This window comes from Manis javanica, chromosome 9, assembly GCF_040802235.1.
Source record: "Manis javanica isolate MJ-LG chromosome 9, MJ_LKY, whole genome shotgun sequence".
Taxonomy (NCBI): Eukaryota; Metazoa; Chordata; class Mammalia; order Pholidota; family Manidae; genus Manis; species Manis javanica.
In genome coordinates this window covers 27389188-27413198 of record NC_133164.1, presented here as the reverse complement: position 1 = coordinate 27413198, position 24011 = coordinate 27389188, and the positions used below count along the sequence as shown (strand labels likewise).

At 36.9% G+C, this 24011-nt stretch overlaps 1 long non-coding RNA gene across 4 annotated transcripts in view; it reads left to right on the top strand.

Moving 5' to 3' along the window:
* The window catches only part of LOC140843505 (uncharacterized), a 190613-nt gene that overhangs the window by 3488 nt on the left and 163114 nt on the right, over window positions 1-24011 (top strand). For all 4 annotated transcript variants that reach the window (XR_012121334.1, XR_012121335.1, XR_012121337.1 and 1 more), the window contains exon 2: window positions 23713-23770. This is a non-coding gene — a long non-coding RNA (uncharacterized lncRNA). The remainder of the gene's footprint in view (window positions 1-23712; window positions 23771-24011) is intronic.

Genomic DNA, 24011 nt, shown 5'->3' with positions numbered 1-24011 from the left:
CTGTTCAAGGCACTGTATGTGAGGGAGTGTAACATCATGGTCAAAAGCACAGGCTCTCTAGCCAGATCACTGTGTGATCTTCGGCAAGTATCTTAACCTCTCTGTGTTTCATTTCTTCACCCATAAAATGAGGATAATAGTACTTATTTCAAGGAGTTGTAAATATTCAAGGTTTTAATTACTGAAAATATATTTAAGGTGCATGGCACTTATATAAACTTTAAGTAAATACAAGCTACAAAAATAATTGCATTTTACTTTCATATATGGTTTCTAGTTCTTACAAGTATTTTCATGTATGCTATTAATTGCAATATTCTTATGAAATAGCCATTGTTAACCCAAATTTCAAATATTGCTCAAGGCCACTCAGCCAATAAGAGCCAAATTTAGAAGCAAGGCACAAGTCCCATAGTTTCTGCTCCAGGATGTAACCCACTGTGTCCACTGTCCCTTGGTAATTGGGTTCAACTAAGTCTGGGGATAAGTAATACACACACATACAGTTATACAGAACTTTGGATATGCAAAGAAATTAACTCATGAAGAATATACTTTAGAAAAGAGAAGTAGTTAAACATGGTGGAGGATGTGAACAGAGCACAAGAAGGAGGCAGTTAACCAGGAGCCTGTAAGCCTGTTTCATTGTATTTCTCAATATTCTGAGTACTCTGCCAACTGGTGGCTAAGAAAGAAACCCAACCCTTGAGTTTGTGCTAGTGGGATCCTGGAAGTCCTCCCCAGGTGGCCAGGACCTTGCTGTAGGGCAAGCAGAGTCAGACCCGGACACCCACTGCGGAAAGGCAAGACAGTGAGTGTTCACAGTGAAATAATCGGTAACCCTTCGTCTTGTTTGGGTTCTCAGAAACAAATCAAGGACACCACAAATAGAATGTAAAGTGGCCTTTGTGTCATGCCCTCTACTATAACCAGCAGATGCCTGATCATAATGCAGGCCTGTGCCGGAAAATCTATTTAATAATGAAACATGCTGTTTCCGTGTTCTCTGGAAACTGCTTCTGCAAGTTCCTGTGTTTCTCTTGTTGAGATGATTTGGAAAGGGGGTACTTTACCATGTTGACTCCCAGCATAAAATCCCTGGACCTAGAGCCCTCACAATATAAAGGAACATTTATCAAGTAGCCACAAATGAAACAAAAATGTTACTTGTATCATTGTTGCCTGTCATAAGTTTTCCTAAAGGATAGCTAAGAATGCCAAAGGATTCTTTGCTTTAATCTACAATCATGAAACACTGACAGCATGCATGGAAAAAATGTAACTTTAATATTTAATAAATACAGCATCTTTTAAGAAAACAAATGTTTCAAAACTTGAGGTATAGAGAGGAGAGAGAAAAAGAGCCTTTAAATGGAAAATGTTGGGAATTTTTCCCTAGTAGATAAAGAGAAGTCATTTTCCGGTGGAAGAATAAAAGAGGTGATGGTTCAGGGAATCATAAAGGAGAAAGAATAGGAGAATACTCTCTGCTGGTGTCACAGACTTTTCAAGGTCTGGAAAACAATGTAACTTGGAGTTAGAAAAGAGAGATGCTAAATTTTGTTTGGCTATCCAAGTCTTCTCCTGTTTCATATTGAAAGGAAAAAGGGGGAGGCATTTCAAGTACATATTTATAGAATTTCATTGCAATAAATATGTTCAGAAGTAAAATACATATCCATCCGTAAGTTGGCAGTCTGCCAATTAATGGAAAGTTTATAAGCAAATTTAGCTACACATCAAACAGTAAGATAGAAAGTGGCATATAGTAAAGCTAAGACTATAAAGCCAATAATTAAAAAAATAGTAGCTATGCAGAGATTATCACAGCTCTGGTGGTACTACTAAAATATCAAGAGTAAGATTTGTGTCCAAGTTCAGTGTTGTTTACAGTATGATTTAATAAAAAATTCTAGGCAGGCTTCTTTTAAAACTTCGATAAGATGGATAATTTTATAGAAGAATACTTCTGATTCAACTTCACTCCAGTTGAGAGAAATCCTCAGGAAACCAATTGCCATAGAATAAATGGGGAAGTAGTTAAAAAAGCACCAGACTTAGAGGTGGTGTCACAGAAGACTTGCTTCACCTTCCAAGGAAGGTTTTAAAAACCATATTATCTCAATGCTCCTTAATTATTCCAGCTCAGGGAAAAAGAGGAAAACTTAAAACTTTTAAGTTTACTTTAGGGAGAGAGTAAAAGATATTTTTCTAAAACTTGATAGATCCCACTGAAGAAAGACAACTATAGACCAATCCCACCTATTAACACCTGTATACAAATGTCAGATCAGTTACTGGTGAATAGAATTCAACAATACATTAAAAAGCTATACATCCTGACCAAGTAAAATTTATTCAAGGAATTGAAGAGTGGTTAAATATTAGAAAATGCATTAATAAAATCTAACACATTATTGAATTAAGATTTTTAAAAAATGAGTGTTTCTGTTCCTCATAGATGAAAGAAAGGCGTTTGACAAAGTTCAACACCTTTCATGCTTTGAAAAAAACAAAGCACTCAGTAACGTTAGAAGGAAGAGTCCTTAATATGTAATACATGTTAAATCCCTCCACTGAGCTGGGCCAAACTATGCATGCCTCTCTGTACTACATAAACTTACTGAAACTCAAGTGAAAGTGTTACATGGATTTAAAAATGGAAAACAACATTTAAAAAGTATTAATAAAAGATGTTTGCAAACAAATTCTTAAGATCTTTCTGAATTGAAGTGCACGGGTGGACTAGGCAGAGACTAGTGAGTGAGACACACCCCAAGAGAAACTGACATGACATCAGTTGAACCCGGACACCTTCATTAGAGTTAGTCGTGAAAGGTGAGTCCATGAGTGAGAGGGAGCCCAGGGTGCTTTCTGCCTCTTGGAACTAACTTAGAGTTAGTTAGAATAGACAGCTATTCTTCAAGAATAGTGTGGATATTCTTTTATTTTTTCCCTCCAGTTTTTGATAGCTTGGATGTCTCTAGAATAATAGAAATGATTTTTGACTTCTTATTTTTCACAAGAACCAGCTTAGGAAATGTAATGTAAAGAAAAAAAATCCATAGATGATTGACCTTATTACTAGACAATAAGATCAACGTTTACCTCCCTACTTAACATTTTTTCCCCCAATTCCTTTGCTGCAATTTATACATTGCTCTGAAACTCTTGTCTTCCTGGAATTCTTTCAGAAATTACAACTGCTTGTCAGTAACTTCAAAGCATCACAATTTCATTTTTCAAAGAGAAATTATAAGAGTATGTTGAGAATTTGAAGGTGTTATATAAGAAAAATGCCTTTGTAACTATATATCTATTTCACACATAAGGTAGGGCAAAAAACAAGCAAGTATGTTGGTAGTGTCCTGTCAGAGTATGTTCCATTTGTGGTGATTGTGTAAACACCTATAATCCATCACTCCATTTTCCTAGTCTCTTTTTAACAGATATACAGAGAAAGGAGGATGAACATTCCTCTGAATATACAAAGACTTGGGTTATTCTTTCCCTTTACTTGAGAGAAAGAAAAACAAACTGCATAGGCATAGAAAGCTCTGGCTCTCATAGAAAGCTCTCTTAGACTTGGAAGTGGGAGGGTTGCTGCTCAGGCACTTTCATTGAGGAGTTTATACTGGATGAAAGAGCTGGAATTTGCAGGGCAGGGGTGATGGGCAAGGTTTAATGTGCTACACCCAGTGGGGAAGTTGTGCTGTTTACTCATTAATGTTTATAGAGAAAAAAAATTATCCAATTACCAACAGCCATGGAGCAAATTCATGGTAAAAGATACATATATTCCCATTGTTGAATTTTAAGTTTAATTAATTAATATTGATGCCCAATGATGAATTTTAAATTTAAGAACATTGGCAACTTAAGGTTTTTAATGGACTACACAGTAATGGTATTTTCAATTTCTTTGGAGGCAAACATTTTGAATGAGAAGAGCTTCCTGAGGGCTGAGACTGTGCCTGAGTGTTCACCATTGGATAGTTCTCCACTAGTGTGAACGTTTCAGATACATTTTGGAAGCCTTATAAATATCTCAGTATGAATGACAACCTGAGATGATCTATTCCACGCTTAAACCAATGGAATCAGCCAATGAGTAGCATTGAGCTATGTGACTTTAAGTAACATCTATGTTGATCTATGCTGATTTGATAATATTGCTGGGGCCATTCCATCAAGTCTTTGGGGAATTGATGGGCAGGACTGACAAAAGTCAGGGCCTACGGCTGACTCCATAAATGGACATTCCTTAGAGAACTTCTCCATGTTATCACTCATCAGTTAAGGAAAGCACTTTGTTCTTAGGCCTAATTGACTTCTTTTCTCCTCTCTGATATAGATGCTTCATGCTTAGAACCCCACAGGCTCTGGGTTATGAGTAAAGTCAAGTAGCAAGATTTGGAAGGTGCTTGGCTAGACACATCTAGTAGAAAAATAGTAAAACATAATAGTATCTAAAACTGTAGTTTTTTACTCCCCTGTTACAGTATAATCTTTCTGATTATATGGGCTTTTTTAAAGATAATATTATCCTTCTAGGCATTTAGTATAGGGCTATGCAGCCAACTGGCTTCTACTAATTATTGATAATTAGATATTTATTTAACAGGATGGACATCCATCTAACTTGGATGTTTTAGTTCTCTCTCTAATTGGAAGCAGGACTTTCCTAGATCAGAGTATTTCTATGATTTCTTTCTAAAGGATGTATTCATGGCCTCAGAACTCAATTATAGTGTGATAGCAGGGACATCTTCTATGTCAAATGGTAATGTGACCTAAGAGGTTTTTTTGATGTGGGTATTCTAGGTCCTCTGTGTTCCTGTCTGCAGTAATATCACTTTTTTTTCACATGCCTAGTATTGATATGATGACTTTTGTTTTTCAAAAGGATTCTGTCTACTTACTATTTAGGATAGGTGAACTCTTTCGCCATTTCACTCCCCATGAAGACATTGGTGTCTCTAACAGGTATTGACAACTGTAGGGAAAGGCTGATATACTATAAGTAATGCTACTGTTTGTTGTTGGTCATCCAATTAAAAATTTGTGATTTTGGTTTACCTATAAATACCAAAATGGCTAAAACATTTCAAGTGTTTACTGTTGGAGGGACTGATAAACATTTTACACGTCTAACATCATTTAATTTATATAGTGCCCTATGAGGATGGTACTCCTTTTATGGATGAAGAACCTAAGTCTTAAAACTAAGGGTATCCCTGGAGTAAACTGTTTTCATCAATAGATGTATTGCCATACCAAGCTATTAGCTCATCATGGAAAATTCACTTAGAGCTATCAGAGCTCTTAAATATCTTTCAGTTAGGTCCTCAGAGAGATTGTAATTTACTCAAAGCTGGAGGAGTTGGTGTGAGAAGTCAGGCAAGGATAGAATATTCTTGCCTCCCAGTTCAGTGTTGTTTCTGTTTTTCTGTTACTCATTTCCTTTGGTGCACAATTGAGTACTGTGTGGTCAAACTTGAAACTCACAATAGAATTTAGAGATACCAGGTATGGGATTCCAGTTGTTGACTAACCTTGCAACAGTTCATTTTTAAAGCTCCATTTCACCATGTCTGTTGTCCCTGTTTAATGACCACATTCCTAGTTTACCTAGACCAGGTATTCAGCTGTACAAAATAACTGGAGATAAGTGGGGAGATACCTTGTAGACAGAAGCTCAAAGTTTAAATAATGAATTGCACATTTATGAGGCTTAAATTTCAGAAATGGGTTGCATAGAAGTTCCCTCACATTATTAAGATATCCACTCGTGCTGATTATGCTCATCCTTCTTGAACATTTACTTTCATGGTTTAATTAGCACTGCTCTATGCCAGTGACTCTCTCTTCCCACAGGTGTCCTGTCCACTCTCCTCTTCAGGAACACTACCCTGTATATATCCTTTTTTATGATTAGATTTGTGCAGTCCTTTCTATAAGTTTATTTTGTAGAAATCCCTTTGACTTCACTGCTTCCATCCCAGTATCTGTTCCAGCCTTATCAGCTTAAAAAAGCAAAAACAAAACCAAACCTCCTTCAAGTCTGCTTTCCCATCCAGCTATCATCCCTGTCCTTTCTGCAGCCAAACCTCTTGAAAGCATTGTCTATACTTAGTATGTCCATTTTTCCAAGTCCTGCTCACTCTTGAGCACACTCCCGCAGGGCTTCCACCATGGCTGCAGCACCGCAAGCGCCCCTCAGGGGGTCACTGATGACATGCATGTCACTAAGCCCAGTGCCGACCCTCTCTTCCTCTCACTTGATCCTGCAGGAGTGCTGAGACAGTTCACCATACCCTGTTACTGAAACACTTTCACCCTTTGCCTTACATAACTTTGCATCCTTTAGATTGTTCTCCACCTTCCCACTTTTGCTGGTTCATTCTTTGCCACTTGGCCTTACGTGGTTGATATTTCTCAAAGTTTTATCCTAGACCTAAATTCTACTCTTTATTTCCTCATTAATCTCCACCATATCCACAACTTCAATCATGACCTGCCTTTTTGCTTTCTCTATTGACTTTAACTTTTCTCTGGACTCCAGATCCATAGAACCAACTGCCTCCTTGCCATCTCCACTTGTTTATCTCACAGATATCTTGTGCTTCACATCTCCAAAACCAAGCTCATAATATCCTCGCCACATCTGCCTCCTCCCCCATTATTCCTTATGACTCTGCTGTCTCTTCCATTGCACACGCTAGAAAGTTAAAACTGTCTTTGACATCTTCCCTTCCTTGGTCTCCATATTCAACCAATCACCAAGACTTCCAGTCTTTCTTCTGTTTCTCAAAATCTCCATGACAATTATATTGGTTCAGGCTACCGTTACTTCTTACCTGCCCTATTTTAATAGTTTCCATTCTGGTCCCTTCTGTCTGCTCTTGCACTTCTTTAATACTCTCACTTCACTGTGGACCAAATGAGCTTTTAAAAATGCAAATATGTTCATGTAGTTCCCCTGCTTTAATTACTCTGTATTAAGATAATATTCCAACTTCTAAATAGGGAGCACAAGGTCCTGTATGATGTAATGTCTGTTCAACTCCTCACTCGTCTCTAGAGCCACTCAACTCTTCACTTCCTCTCCTTCAGCTACATCAGTTTCATTTCCGTTCTTCGAATATACTTCTTAGTACCTTTGTGCATGTCATCCCCTCTGCCAGGAATAATCTTTGCCCCAGGGGCCATCTAACTGCCACTAATACATATATTGCTCTTGGTTATGTATCCCTTCTGCATTTCCTGATCTTCCAAAATAGTTGATTTTCCCCTGTTAAGATGCTCTTGTAGCCCCATCATAGGACTTATTACAGTAGCAATTAGCTGTTTAATATTTAAACTGCCCATTCAAAAATATATGCTGAATAAGTGTCTCCAAAATCCACATCTCTAGTTCTGTTTTTCCCTCTGGAGCTTCAGAGCTTTTTTAAAAGTATTTCCTGAATATACACTGAATGTTTCCCCTCTTATATGCCCAGTTTCAGCTAACACTCTCATCATCTACACTGTCACCCAAATCAGAGACATGGACGTCATCCTAGAATCCTCTTTTCTCCTCATCTTCATATCCAGTCAATGTCCGAGTCCTGCGTAATATTGCTGTGGCACAAGTGAATCGCAAAGGAATCACTTTCTGAATGGAAGCTGCTGGATAATTGCTAAAGGAATCCAAGATATAAATGCCTAGCTTACTAGGCATTTAGTGCATCTATATTGTTCACTATCCTCACAACCACCTTTATGTCTCTGTTTGTCTCATCCTCCCCCTCACTCTTCTCTTCTTCAATTCTGGAGGCTTTGTTTGTTTTTTAATAATTATTTGGTAGAAAAGTTGACCTATCAAACCACTCATCATTTTATAACTGTTTTGAAATTGGATCAACTTAAATGGATACTATTTGGGCTGTTTTTGTTTCCAGCTCATAATCTAAGGATTTTCCTTAGTGGGAAATATTGATGCTACTTTGATGAAACTTATTTCAAGATAATGACTTATTTGGGGCCAGAAAACCAAGGCTATTCTTTAAAGCAGTTCTAGAGTTAATATCCAGAGACAAATCTACAATTTGTTTCAACTCTTTTTGGTGATTTCTTACATATTATTTCACTTAAAAGTGATTATTAACAATTAAAAATTAAAAATTTATGAACAATTTTTTGAACAGCAGAAACCCCATGAGAGACTGAGTATATGAACAGTCAGTGGCCAGACCATACACAAACTAGAGCTCTGCCGCCACCTCTACAACAACCAGCCCAGGAGGCCAAACCACAGCCTCTGCAGTGATCAGCCCCACATAGGATTTGCTCAGTTACTGCCAGCTTCCCTAATTTTTGCCACTGCTCCCAACTCAAGATCACCTAGAAAATCCAAATATGCCCCCTGAACTAATCATATAGTGTGCCCTGCTTCAGTTAGTCCGCCCCAGCTTCCCTATCCCAAAATCTTACAATCAGAGTGTATCTGAAACCCTTCTTTGTTTTCTCTGTTAAACTTCCCCATTCCCCTGCCTGCCTACCTTTGGGTCTCTGCCAAACACAAGTGATGGTGGATGACTCCCTTGCTCTCACAAGCTCTGAATAAATAACTTTAGCTTATTCTACTTGGGTATCTTTATTTCCACACCTGAATGATGCAGTAGTCTTAAATCTGCCTGATCTACCTATGTGTATCTTGTTTCAGTTACAGAAACTTTGCAGTTTCAACAAGAAGGAGGATTTGATCTGAAACAATACTTGGTTTTTAGGGTCTGGCCAGACTGGCTGAGGTCAGAGGGGCCAGGGCCCTGAATGTCTGGCTGCTTGCTAGGAGACTGGGGAGGCCCTGAGTCCCTTGTGTAAATTTCCTCTGCCATAGCCTTCTCTAATGACCTGAAGGGAACACCCATTCTGAGATAAGACAAATAAATAGTGCATTGTTTGCTCTAAATTTAAGAGTATCTTGAGAGCTTTTATAGGTACTCTTATCTTCTTAATATTCTGGGGATGCCTCCTAGGCCTAAAGGGTGGGAAACATAAACACTACGCTTCCAAAAGGGCCAGAGGAGGAGACGTCAGGACCACCTTTACTGGGTGGTAAGTTGTTTCAGGCTTAAGTGTAGGCCAGAATGCTTTTCACGACAGTGGGAGTTTTCCCAGACTTTTAGTCTTAGTACTACGTAATATTGCTGTGGCATAAATGAATTGCAAAGGAATCAGTTTCTGAATGGAAGCTATTGGATAATTGCTAAAGGAATCCAAGATATAAAGGTTCTAACAGATGGCAAAGTACTTTTAAAAAAAGAAAGTAAAAGAAAGGAAGGAGCCCAAATGGAGTCATTTGCCTGCTGACCAAGACTTAATTATAGTCTTAACCTATTTCAGGAAAATGATTTTATCAGTCAATCAGGAATTTTCTGGGCAGCACCAATGAGATAATCTATCACAGGGTCCCTCTCCTTTCTCCCAAAGAAGGTGAGGCAATATGTATGATAAGACCCACTTCCCTCCTCCCTAAGGGAAGGTGGCCTTGCCTGGCACAATACCTTGTTTCCTTTTGCTAATAACTTGCTGGCCCACCCTCCTCCTGTAAAAACCCCTCTATTTTGTACAGCTCTTCGGAGCATCTCTCTGATTGCTAGATGGGATGCTGCCCAATTCATGTATCACTTAATAAAGCCAATTAGATCTTTAAGTTTACTAGTTTGAATTTTGTTTCTAACACTTCTATGCAGATATTGATTATATTATGAATATTTGAGATTTTTGTAAGGCCTTCCATGTTCTGATAGGGCCAGATATCACTAGGACAGTTCATAATGGATGTGTTTCCTCAGGAAATAAGGGAGGACAGAGCAGTCAAAGCCAGCCTCGGAGGCTGGTAGCAATGAATAGAAACTTGCTACCACACATGATTTTCCCTTTACTCACTAATTGGGTCTAAATTCTGTAATGCTTTTTTGAAGTCATGTTTGAACAAACATGACTAATTAGATCCTGAGAACAGACTCTGAGAAAGCTCAAATACATTTATGAAAAAATATTTTAACATTGGACCAAAATCGTTTCAATTGTTAATATAACCTAAGAGCTTTTGTTCTTAATTATACTGTCAATGAATTCAATACCAAGTCAGTTAGGCCTACTGTGGTGACATACTCTGAGATAAGGGTCTATGGCGATGCCTACCTAATATGTACACATAATTACAAAACTGTGCAGAAATAAATGTGTCAGAGATGCACAAACCAACTGCTGTGCAGCCCAAAGGATGCAGATATTACTTCTGGGACCTGCTCAGAGTGGGAGGGGTTCAAAAGAGACCAGTACTTGAACTGAACCTTAGGCATTGGTAGATTTTGAAAGACTATGATGGTAAGGATGTTGATGGTGGAATGTACAGCAATGAAGAAGGGAATTATTAACTGGAGGGAAGAGTTTGAGCTCAAGCAGAGAGATGGAGCCTGAGCAAGTTTGGAAAAGAAATAGTTGTCAAATCCTTAGAATACATGGACATAGGAAGGAGAATATAAGGCCAGGGGGGTAGATTGGATTCAGATTATAGCTGGAAAAATCATGTTAGGATTTAATATGATTCTGTGAGCATGAAGGACAGTCCCTGAAAATTTTTGTGTAGAGAACTAACATTCAGATTTGCATCTTAGAAATTCCTTTTTGTGTTCTAGGAAGATTGTTACGGTGAGACTAGATTCGTGATAGATAAGCATGATAGATTTTGATAGATATGCAGTGATTCATGTGTAGTTATAAGGATGCAGTCATGAGAAAATGTAAATCAGCATAAATGCAAAGAATTTCAGGCCATGGAGGTACACTAATTTTGTCTATTTTTTAGGATACATCACAAAATTATTTACAGTGTCTCATAACTGTGCTTTTAAAAAATAGAACAGTGCTTTTGTTATTAAATTAATAACTGAAATTAATCTTCTCTGGACCAGTGCATAAGTGATTGTAAGAAAGAGCAACTTCAAGTACAACTTCTTGCTTTTGCAAATTCATTTTTCTGAGGCATTTATGAATCTAGACCCTGTGAAGATAGCCTTTCAGTGCTTGGATTTGCCTTTTCTCATGCCTTTCCACATGTCCCAGAAATCAAATGAGAAACGGGCAGTTTTGTCTTATCCAGGTAAAGTGAAGAGAAAAATTAGACTACTAGCCAATTCTAGTTGAGTAATTTTTAAATCAAGGGCAAGGAAGTTCTCTGAGTTGGAACTGTAATATTAAAGAAGCAAAGCAATAAGAAGTACTTCATATAAACACCTATAGTGTAAATCACCAAAATACTGAGATTCTATGATTTCTCAGAGCAGGTTGTGATGACCCCATGGGCAGTTCAGCTGGGTTTCCTCTTTGGTCAAAGCTGATACGATGAAGTGGCAAGGGAACCCTAGGTCATGGGAGTCTTAATGAGCATTACTGAATGGATCTGCTCTCACATTCAAGGTGGTAAGGAGGTTGTAATTAAAGACCTCAGGATTTTCACAGATGTACTTTATTCAAGTTGCTAGGAAGTCCTTTATTTGTAAGGTGGAGTGTCAGAACACACCAAAACTTCAGAATGACTTAGAAAACATATATTTAAAATATCCGTGGCTGAAGTGATCTAGAGATGTTATGATTCTGATGTTGAGTTCTCACAGCCCTTTCTTTGCTGCACTTCAGAGAGCCAGGCTACCCCCGCCTCTCACTCTTTCTCAGAGCTCCAAGTATATCAGCCACATTTCCAAGACCTTGGCTGGCTACTTGCTGTATCCAAACTGCCAAACAGGGTTGGCCTTCCTCGACCTGTGCAAGCAGACCAGAAGGCCTCCAGCTAATGCTGCTGTGTCAATTATATTTACCTTTACTCTTTCCCTTGCCCTTCAATAGATTTACTACATCTAGTTCTGCATAGATTTACTAAACAGATTCACTACATCTCACTCAATTAGAAAAGCAGTCTTGTTTTCATTTTTGAAAGTCCCAGTGTCCATTGGTATTAAAAAGTTATTAATGAGAAATCTATGTACTTCCCATCAACTTTGCTGTGAACCTAAAACCACTTTAGAAAATAAAGTCTATTAAAATTATTAACAAAGCATAATAGCATTTTTAGTAGTCTGTGATATATAGTTCTCCTTTTATAACTTTGATGGAAATCATCCAGTAAATAACTACTATTCATGCCTGTGTATGTAACCTTTTCACCATCTGTCAGGGGCTGTTCTGGGAACCAGATTTTAGGATGACCATTTGTCTCAAGTGGTACTTAAAAGACAAATGGCTCTTCTTCACAGATCTACTGTACCATTTAGCAATGAATGGAATTTAGTTTTTTCTCCCTGTAATGTATAGAGCAGCAAGACAGAAAGTATATGTAGTTTTTTCAAAATATGAATTAAGGATTTCTTAAACTGCTAAGAAAAGACTAACAAAATTAAGCTGTTAGCAAGTTCTGTCCAAGTCAGCCAAATTCTATTGTCACTAATTATATCATTATAATTATGATATAATATCTTGAATTATATCTTAATAATGATAAATATCTTTGAAGATATATATGCTTGGTATGACTAAACTGTTGTAATGCTAAAACAGCACATTTTTCATATACTGTATCTAGTGGATCAAGTGGGACTGATATATTGAAACAAAAGATACCAGATGATTTATTGATTTTAGATCTGACTTTAAACTGGGTAAGAGGTTTTGATGAAAAAAAAAAAAGTTGGAAAAGGAGGAGCTTATGTTCTTGTTCTGTGCTTTTATTGCCTACACAAGAAAAATGCAGATAATTACAAAATGTACAGACCTCAGAAATATCTATTCTATCTTTTAGCCAAAAGACTATAGCAGATACTGAAGGATGTTCATCTCTTTTCTAATTTCAGTGTGTGGTTTAATCAGAAGCTGCATTGTGGTTCTACATGGAAATAAAGAATTGGATGATATATTCATTTCTTCATATAAAGGACTATTATGCTATGAAGAGATTCCATACTGTAAGATATCATAGACACTGGAAACTGGAAAGACACATTAGGCCATCTGGTTGATTTCTGTACTGAGGACAGCATTGTTTGGTACAATATACCCCTCAGTGTAGTGTAATGTTAAAATATTCTAAAAGACTTAAGTCCAAGCAAAAATATCTTGTAACCCTGGAGTTGTGAAGTAAATCAAAGTGATGGGAGATTATATTACTTCTCAAAGCATCATCTATGCTCTACAAGTCTCCTAAAGCATGTGGAAATAATTGAGAAAAGCAATTGTTAAAAGAATAAGGAATATAAAGCACAGCAGAATTTTGAGTTGGAGAAGGCAGTATCTAAGTGACCCAGAGTCAAAAGAAATGAAGATACTTAAGATGTGGAAGATGTCCCCTAAGGAGAGACATTGTAGTTCTCTTAAGGGTGATTAAAATGATGAAAAGTCACACTGAAATGTGAAGTGACTTCTATGTCATGTGTGGGGAGGAATAAGGGAAGCACAGGCACTGAAAGGTAGAGAAGGAGCAAGTAGGCCCGGCCATGTCCTTCCTGTCAAGTAAACTGACAAGCTGCATCCTCAGTGCAGCCCTACTGTGCAGACTAGAGAACTATTAACCTCTCAGGCCCAACCAGTCTAGATGGGGGCATGCACAGCTACTCTCCCCAGTGTATACCACAGGTCTCCCCTTTATTCCTTCTTAGTGTGAAGAACACGTAACAGGATCTATGTATATCCCATAATCCATCTTTACCACAACCCTATGAAGCCAATGAGTCCCATTTAATTTTACATTGTAAAATTAGAACTTCAAGATATCAAGAAATCTGACTAAGATAGATAGTCCCTGGTCTGTCTGATTCCAAATTATGCTGGTTCACCAAGTGTGTGTATGCACTAACATACTTTTATTCAGAACTGAAAGGAATGTACACCCATGTCCACACATGAATTAGTTATTATTTTCCCCTTTTGCCTTGGATGCCCCATGAACGCATGCCTTATTTTAGATTACCTGCTTTTCATAAGGACATTCTCCAAGACTGGCCTCACACTCTCTTAGTTTAACTTCTGTTCCACTGAAGACATGGTCTCCTTTCTCCAATCTCTCAACACAAGTTCCTCAAAGGTAACTCCTAGGCTCTCTTCTGATTTTGCTTTCAATTCTTTTCCTAGATTTTATATTTCCATTGCTTTATATTTCATCAATAAAATATGAATCCAGGACAAATCCCATGTTTATATTTCTAGCCTAAAGCTTTCTCCTGATCTTCAGATTCATATGTCCAACTGCCTATTTGTACACCCATTTAGAGATCACACATGCATTTCAGATTCCTCCACCTTAAATAAACCCCTGGTCCTTCACTGCCCCCAACTCCAACACTTCTTCCTGGAATCTTGCCCTTGTAAGTAAATAGCAGCGTCATTCCATCCAGTTGCTCAAAAAAAAATCCCTGAGTTGGGATAAACATCTGCCTTGTCTCTTTTGTTGCCTTTATTCGGATTTTCTCGCTCTCGTGATAATGGTTTTGGTTCAAAGATTCAATAATAGTAAACTCAAGAGAATTTTTCTGGAAGTTTGGACAGACTTTTCTTTCTCAACTTCCTGTACCATGGGCTAGGGGCTGCCAGGAATGGAGTCAGTGCTAATCAAGCAAAGCTATGAAACTGTTCGTAGCTAGGAAACTGTTTCCTGGTGACATCACATGAGGCACCAGGTCAGTTCTGGCCTGAATCTGAACTTATTTCTGGACTTTTTCAGTGACATTTCAGTTCACTAGATTTTTAAATAATTCTTCTAATTACTTATCTATTTCAGTTGAGTTTTCTACTACTTGAAATCCAAAGCACACTACAACAGTTGTGTATGTGCAGTCTTCAGTTAGAAAAATAGGGGGAGGAGGAATTAGAAGGTAATTGCATCATTTAAACTTTGTAGATTAAAGTTTGAATATAGATCCATGTGTTTATGGAAATCTAGTGTATAATCAAAGTGAGATTTTTAAATCTGGGCAGAAAAGGTGGACAGTTCAATAAAACAGTTTGAAACAATTGGCTTTACATTTGGAAAATTATTTTTAGGTCTTCACTCCTTGCTATAAGTATGTATCCAGAGTAGCTTAAATATCTAAATGTACTTAGGTAGAGCCATGGATAAATAAACTGGCAAATAAATCTAAGAAGCAGACATTGAAACATGTACATATTATTGGGGTAAGGATGACTTTTTTAAAACAAGAAATTAAGTTATAGTGGAAGACCATAAAGGCAAAAAATTAACTTGACAGTGTCAGAATTTAAAGCTTTATATGACAAAAGACACCTTAAAATTATTAAAAGAAAAGCCAGAAGAGAATGTTAGCAGACTACATAATAAAGAGTTAATATCTAAAACATATAAATTACTTATACAAATATATAAGAAAAAGACAACAACAGAAAAAAATGGTCAAAGAATTAAACAGATAACTGACAAAAACAGAATTACAGTCAATAAGAATATGAAAAGTTTCTAGGAATAAGGAAAATGATTTCGACCCAAAAGAGATAGCCCTTTTCACTTGCTAGAATGACAAATAAACAAACAAATAAAACCAAGTCTTGGCCAATGTATAGGTAAATACTCTTGATAAGACTGCAAATTAGTTCTACTCTGTGGTCAATTTAACGCTATTAAGTTAAATTGAAATGCATAGAGCATCTGATCTATCTTTTGTCCACCTACTCTGTTCTAGAGTAATACATGTGATGGTCTCACGTGAACAAGTAATCATACACAAGGATGTTTATTGCAGCCTAAGATGTATAGGAAATTAAAAAAAAAAATTTAATTGCTATTGAAATGGGGATGCCTGAGTCTTTTACGGTCTGTTCATATTGTGGAATGCATTACATCAGCTCAAAGAAATAAGATGTATGTTTATTCCTAAACAGTTCTACTACATGTGTTGTTGGAAGAACAATGCAGTTTGGGGTGTGACATGGAGTGATACTTTATATATATATGTATATATAAGTATATACATTTTTGTTTATATATATATATACACACACACAAAAGAAAAAGAGCTCTCAAATATATATGTAAATGTGTACAAAGAAAAAAATAAATCACTCAATGTACCCTATGGCATGCTATATGCTAGAAAAATACAGGCATAGAAAAAGTTCTAAAAGGATATACATCAAATTCTTACTGTGGTTAGTCCAGAAGAGAGACTAGAGGTAGTAGTTAGAATATACTTAGTCTAGTTTTTTTTTAACTAAGGGAAAAGCTATTTCTGCATTTCTTATGGAATTCAAGTTAATAATTTTTAAAAGAATCTTTATTGGGATTTTTTAATATACTTTGACAACATGAATCCTAACTAGAAAATGGAGTCAAGAATCTGTTGCCAGAAAAGGCAAAATTTTATGCAGTAATCTTCACAAAGTTTTGTCTTAACAGAATTATTTATTCCTGGTTCTACAGTATGCTGCACTTGAGCATTTGGGAAACAAATTTGATGGGTCAGAAGATAAAGCCCAGAGAAGAGTAGAGCACAGAATTTCCAGGAATAGTACTCATTTAGAAAAACAATTCAGAGTCATCTTCTGGTAGGCATGGGGCACAGCACAGCCAGGATTATAAAACTAACCTTCAGGACACATTTAACACCTTCCTTGGATAAACAGCAAAGACCAAAGTCGGAAAGGTCCTGGGACAGCATTATGAGAATAGAGGCAAGTGTTTGATGACAGTTAAGTTTGTTTGCAAAGAAGCCATTCCTTGCTTACAATTATTCCTCACTCTCAGCTTTAACAAACTTAAAGGTCAATATGAAATGTGCATGGCATTTTTAATGTGTGGCTTTATAAATCTCTATCTCCGTTTCCACTGTGGACCCCAAAGATCCATTCTCTGCACAGTATCCAAAGTGATCCTTTAGGAGTGCTGTTAACTGTCACTCCAGTGGCTCTCAGCACACTCAGAATGAAATCCAAATCCCTCACTTAGTCCACAGGCCCCATTTGATTCAACACGGGACCCACTCTCCAATCTTCTGCCTACACTTGTCTGCTCACTGTGCCTTGGCCACACAGGACTTCTTGCTTTTCCTTAAAAATGGATACATATTCTGCTATTCCCTATTCCTGGAATTCCTACAATATTTTTCCCCCTAGACATTCCCATCTTCACTTCATTAGGTGTCAGAAAACCCTTTGTTCACCTCCTTGTCAAAAATGTCACTGCCTACAATATGACTCCTGTTGCTAGACTTTCATTGCCGGCACCTACCAGTGTCTGGTACTCTATGCCTTTCTTGTCATGATTATAAGCTCCAAAGGAGCAGGAAATTTGTCCCTTCTCTCCTGCACAACTAAATCTGGAAACATACTGGGCATTTAGTGAATGAATGAATGAATGAATAAAGAACTGGAGCTAAGTAACTAGTCCAATGTCACAATCCTGTAAGAGCTATAAGCAGAATTTGAACCCTACTTTTTTAACTCAAAGCCATTGTTCTTTTAACTATACTAAAGACGTCAGATTTATTTTTGTAAATACCTTTTTTTAGTTATTAGACTATTTAATAAAAAAGTTACAAGTGTAATTTTTTCTTAGAAAAATGATGTGTAAATAGACTATTATGAAGTACTAGATTCTGTCAGTCACTTACGCCTGATGGTAACCTTTGGGGATAGGAAAGAAGTGGCTGGTTGGGGCATGGGAGTAACTCATTATCAGTGGTAGTATTGAGATTTGAAATCCAAAGGTAACATGTTTCCAAGTTACTGTGTTCCATTTGCAGAGCTTACATCCTAAATGTCTACTGAATAATGAGGTTGAAGAGATCTACAGGATATGAGTATGATATTCATTTGAATAACTCTAGCAAATATTTTGGAGCTGAAGCTATAGGAATAATATCTTCTGATGTTGAGGTCACCAAAATTATAGTAAGAGAGTAGCACTACTAGAAAGTACCACCTGTCACCTGGTGCCTATTGCTTTTCAGATAGTGAATAAGGAGGGATCTTACATTGACATCCCAATACTAAATAGAGTAGACTTCCACTGCTATTGGAGCCAACTTCTGGATTTATAATTCATTTGCAAAATAATTCAAACAGTTCCCTAATATCTGGATTTTTACCGTGAAAACATGCCATTGGTTTTGAAACAGTTGGTACTTTGCTCATATGAAAAATGAAAGCTGAAGAATTGATAAGAACACTCAGCCAAACAACCTGGTTCCTAGAAACAATTGTTTAGCACTCCTGTGTACAGAGCCCTGGCCATAGTGCACCTTTTCTGGCTCTCACAATGCGCTAAATACTTCATGAACCAATGCACTGTATATAAATTCAACCATGCTTGTTCCAAAAGTAAGCTCTCTCCCTCCCTGGTTAATTTTCCTATGGTGATTTATTCCCTTTTTGGGAATGTGCATTACATCCTTTCCAAATATTTAGGTCAGTGAACTCATTTATGGAATTCAGAAGTCTGGAGTCTTTAAAATTTGGCAGATAAAAGATGATCTTTTCTGAGACTAACTTAAATACAATGAGTTTTGCACATTCTAATGAAATCAAAATGTAAGCCTACATGTCCAGATTTATTTCAACATTCTGTATTACCAATTACAGAAAACAGCTTGTATCAGATATAAGAGGCAGAGACTTACGTTACATTGGTTTCTGACAGTCAAATGCCTAACTGCCCTATAAATAATTTATCTTGCTATATCATCATTTGAGAGGGTATGAAGACAGGGGAAATATATCAAATGAGTTCATTGGCATATTATAATAAATTACCCTTGTAGTTAAAAATTTGCAAGAGAAAATTTCCAGAACTCTTATTGAGAAAACTCAATTAGTCTTCTTCAGATAGTCTAAGGAAAGTAGAAGACTCAGAAGACAGAATATAAATTACAAAAGCCTTGAGCTCTTATAATGATTCTGTTGCCATTGATAGTTCTTTATACACAAGAATAAAGGCAAGGCACTTAAGATATATAAATTTCAAAATAAAGTGCATATGATAATCATCATAAAAATCATTACATTTTAGTGCCTCATATCGAATTTACTGAGTATCATAATTCCTCCAGGTGGTAAAGATACCTCAAGACAAGTGCTGGGCATAGAAGCCACAGGGCATAAATCTGCAAAGAAGTAAAAAGCTAACCTTTTCAAACAATATGGCTTCTCTCTCACTTACCAACTTTACATTTCCCTGTATGGCCCCGGAAGATGACTGGTTAGCCAGAGACGGGTAAGATTCCTCAAGGGAGGAACAACCTAAGACAGGCACAGTTGCAGGGGGGCCATCAGGTGAGAAATCGGGGAACAACAGTGGTGAAGCTTAGAAACTCACCCCCCCTGTTTTGAGAGAAAGCTTCTGCATCCATGGATGTTTTATTGCCCTTGTCTAGCTCGGATTAGCACATAGTCTACAGGCACACACCTGATCATCTACAATTGCTCTCTTACAACACTAAACTATGTTTTCTAACTTTATCTTGCATCTACCTACCACTTCAGCATTTTATTAAAAATAAAAATAATAATAATAAAGGGAGAAATGTGGGATCCACATATAAATCAAGTATAAAAATCAAACAAATATTCATATTTGACCTGATTGTTTATAGTTCATAATGTGTGATCAAAACCGAAAGTTTCTGTGATGACTGCCCTTGTACTGTTCACCATGTAAGAACTTATTCACTATGTAAGAATTCGTTCACCATGTAAGAACTTGTTCGTTATACTTCAGAAGATTGGAGACTGACGAGAATTAGGCTTGAGATGGATTAATGATTGTGCATTGAGCATTGACCCCCCTATACAGAATTTTATTGTTGTTAACAACCATTTGATCAATAAATATGAGAGATGCCCTCTCAAAAAAAATCATTACATTTTATTCAAACCTTCTAACAGATACTCAAGAAGCTGAAACTTAGAAGTGTTAGTTTCTTAGCTACTAGGTGTGCTCCACTGTATGCCAATGTGACTACAAAGTGCAGAACAGTTAATACTTATTAAGTGTTCACTAAGTATAAAGTACTTCACCAAGATTTTAATCCTCAAAACAACTCCATGAGGTAGGTATGATTACTGTTATTATCCCTGCTTTACAGGTAAGTAGATCAAGGCTTAAAATCGTATCTGTGTCACAGCTAGCGTGTCATGGAAAACAGATAGGAACCCAGTACTAGCAACCAGAATTCCAAGGCTTTTAGAGTGTAGAGACCACTATTTCCCTCGGGCGGTCGGGACAGCTGTAAAGGTTAAGGGATGGAGGTGTCTGGAGGGCATGGTGAATTGTAGGCTAAGTGAGACTTCCAAGCAGGTCTTACTGTCCCGCCTCCCCTGCTGCACCTCCTAAAATTATCTCTGATGCTGCTCAGGTAAGAGGCCTATCTGGAAGCTTTGAATAATTCCTGCAAATGATCATTCCAATTCCCAAGCATGTATTAAACAAGGAAGATCTACAAAAGATTAATTACAGCAAAGAGAAAGCATGAGTTTACCCTTTTGTCTTTAATTCTATCTGATTTGGCTCACTCATTCAGCTTTTCCACCAGTTGTTTAAAAACTGTATTCTAAGACATTGTCACCTAATTTACTTAGTGTTGTGAGAATGCTAGCTCTTATATTCTACAGAAATCCTTATCTCCAATACTTTCTTTGGGGACTGTATAATTTATTCATGCGAAGATCAGTGTCAGACTGTAACTTCCCTTATCTCCATGCTTAAAAAGTAGAACATTCTCGTCCTTTGCATTACGGCATGTTAGTATGTTCTCACATCAGGAAGCAAGAATTCGATCTAGTGTTTTCTTTCCTCAGTATTCTAAAGTATTTTTAGTTAATGTGTTGTCATCAAAGTCATGAGAGAGTGCCAGTTGCCAGTCCAATAATACTTCTCTCCCTCCTTACTAACAGAATGACAATTTTTAGTTTACCATAGGGCCACATCGAATAAAAATGATAATTCCCATGCAGCTTGGAGCTGCCCTCTAGTTTAGATGTGTACGAGGAGATATGCTATGAGTGACTTCCAAGAAGACTTTAAAAGGATCTTATGCAGACTCATTTTGCTTTCTCACATTCTTCTTTTTGTTGTTTGAAATGTGTGTGAGAGGGTTGGAACTCAAGCATCCATTCTGAGTCATGAAGTCACTTGAAATATGACCTAAAGTATGGCAATAAGACACCGAAAATGGTAGAGCAGAAAAGATAGAAGAATCTGAGTATTTGGAGACTTCAGGGAGCTGCCACACCAGTCCTGGAAGTTCTAACCCTGGTCTTTTATGGGAGAAAATGCACACTTGATTGTTTGAGTCACTGTTATTTTGGTGTTACTGTTATTCCTAATATAATTCTAAGTAAAAATAATTAGGGTTTTTGGAAGAAAGAGCCAAGCATAGAATAAACTTAGTTTTTATGGTTATTTAGGTATATTTTATGGTCATTTTCATGATCCAGATGAAGTTAAGTTTGAAGAATGCAGTTTGCCTGCATGAAACTAGCAGAGGACTTGATTGTAGCTATTAAATAATCTACAACAGTTCAATTATTAGTCATTTCTTTAATCCTGTGTTCATTAATGTGATGTATCTGAAAAATGACTTACAAAACATTTGAAGAAACAGAAACTGTTTCATTTTTTGTAGTAACATTTTGAAATACTTAGGCCAAATACTATTTTAATTTGTACAAAAAGTGTGTGTTATTTATATTTAGCTATAAAATACAAAAAAATGTTTTGTCCATGTGAAATGGTTCTAAAACTGACAAACTGATGCATTATACTGAAAGCTAAATTGCTGATGCCAGAGTACATCAAACTAGTTTTCTTCAAAAGCTTGTTCCATAAACGTATCTATCATGAAACATAAATAAATCTACGAAATTTGCATAAATATTTATTTTTCTCTTAGATGTATTTTCAACGGAACAATCTTGGATAAGATGTGAAATGTTAGAAAAAGACTTAAAAGTAAAATGTAGTTCAATGCCCCTTGGGATCTCACATTTTCGAGCAGAATACTCCAGAGTTATCTTCTGTTATTTGTTAAAGTAGCATGTGAACTTTGGAGGAGGTGACAATTTTTAGCTAAGGAAACTTCAATGCTGAGAGCATGAACTTGAATTCAAACCAGTTAAAACATAATTAAATATATCTGGCAAGGAGAAAAGTCTTTTGGTAAGTAAACAAACAAGATGTTACTAAATCTCATTCTTTGCAACTAGCGGAGGACTTGATTGTAGCTGTTAAATAATTTACAACAGGATTTTTCTTGATGATACACTTTGTCCATATTCAGAAGAAAATCTAGAGTACACTCTAATGAACTCTATAGGAGGTGGTAGACTCTAGTGTTGCCCATATTAAAGAGTTGGTTATGGGGGTTCTTTGTAATCAAATTATTACAAGACTGGGACAATATTTTGAGAGTAGAAATTTGAGGTTTTGCATTATACTTTCCTACAAATGATTTTCCTTGGAAGCCATTATATCATTATGCCTAGGGAAGCAGAGATGATAGACACTTCAGAACAATGAGCGGTGATCAGGAGAACCAGTGACACCATCACTACAAAGCCTCCCTGAGTGTCATGGGTCCCCTACTGCTGACCCACAAAGACCTTCACTCCTCTGAGGCTTCAAAGGGCTCATGAGACATTTTGTGAGGGGTTAAAGTGGTACAATGAAAGGTAAAGAACACACACAAAATCTGTCTTTACCACATACTTCAGCTTAATTAGGAGGACATTTCATCTTAAATTGATAAAACCTTCATATTAACAACCAAAAAGTTCCTGAGATAATTTTGATATGCTTTCTCCTTAAGCATTTTATGTTTTTCTCTTTGGAAATTCAATTTTGTTTTCTAGAAAACATTTTCCATGTTTCTCCTCAGTATGCATATATTTTCCTTTACTTTCTGGAACATAAGGAATTTAGTTAAAATAACTTCCATAATAATTCTCATGATACTCTTGCCTGTAGATTCTATCAGCTGTGTCATTTCTGGATCTGTTTCAATTGATGGATTTTTCTCCTCATTCTGGAATATGTATTTCTGCTTCTTTGCTTGCCTATAATTTTTTATCAGATTCTCGGCATTCTAGACTTAACCATAATGGGCCCTGGATATTCATGTGTGTGCACTTGCTAATATTCTTAAGCTCTGATCTAGACCTACTTAAATTACTAAGAGTTTGATCTTTTCAAGGATTGTTTTTAACCTTTGGCAGGTCCACAGAAGTCTTTACTCTAGGACTGACTTCCTTCCCATTGTTAAGACAGTGAATTATGAGGTTTTCCATTCTAGCTGCTGGAAACAAACTATTCCTAGTCTGTGTCACTTCCAAGCGTTCTGCTGCTCCTTTCCGGTGTTTCTCTCCCCCAGCAGGGGGCAATTCTCTGTAGGTCTTTGGAGCACTCTTTCATTCTCTCTCTCCTCTTGGCTACTCAGCCCTGAAAATGCTAGGCTCCTTGCTCTCCCTCAACTCCCAATTCCATCTCAATTTCGGGAGGCCACAAGACTCCATGTGCATTCTCCCTCCCTGTGCTAAGCCCTGGAAACATTTCCAGGGAGTAATGTGATGGAATCATAGGGCTCACCTCATTTGTATCCCCTTTTAGGGATAAATGTTCTACACTGCTTATTGTTCAATGTTTGAAAAACTGTTCTTTCATTTCTTTTCTAGTTGTTCAAAAAGACAAAGGAGTAAGTCTTCCTTCTTTGACTCCATCTTGGCTAGAAATGTAAGTCTGTTTTTCTTAATATTTTAAAAATATTAATTGTGTCTGGAAAATTTTGAAATTCACTATACAAAGCTATGTATAATAAGAGTATCCATAATTTTCAGTTATTTTAAAAACCTACTGATAACTTTAATTCATTTGGTCAACAGCATTTGTTTAATGTTTACTATATGCCTGGTATTAGGCCAGGAGCCAGACATTATTGAGATGAAAGGCTATTTGTGCTATGTTCACAGACTTA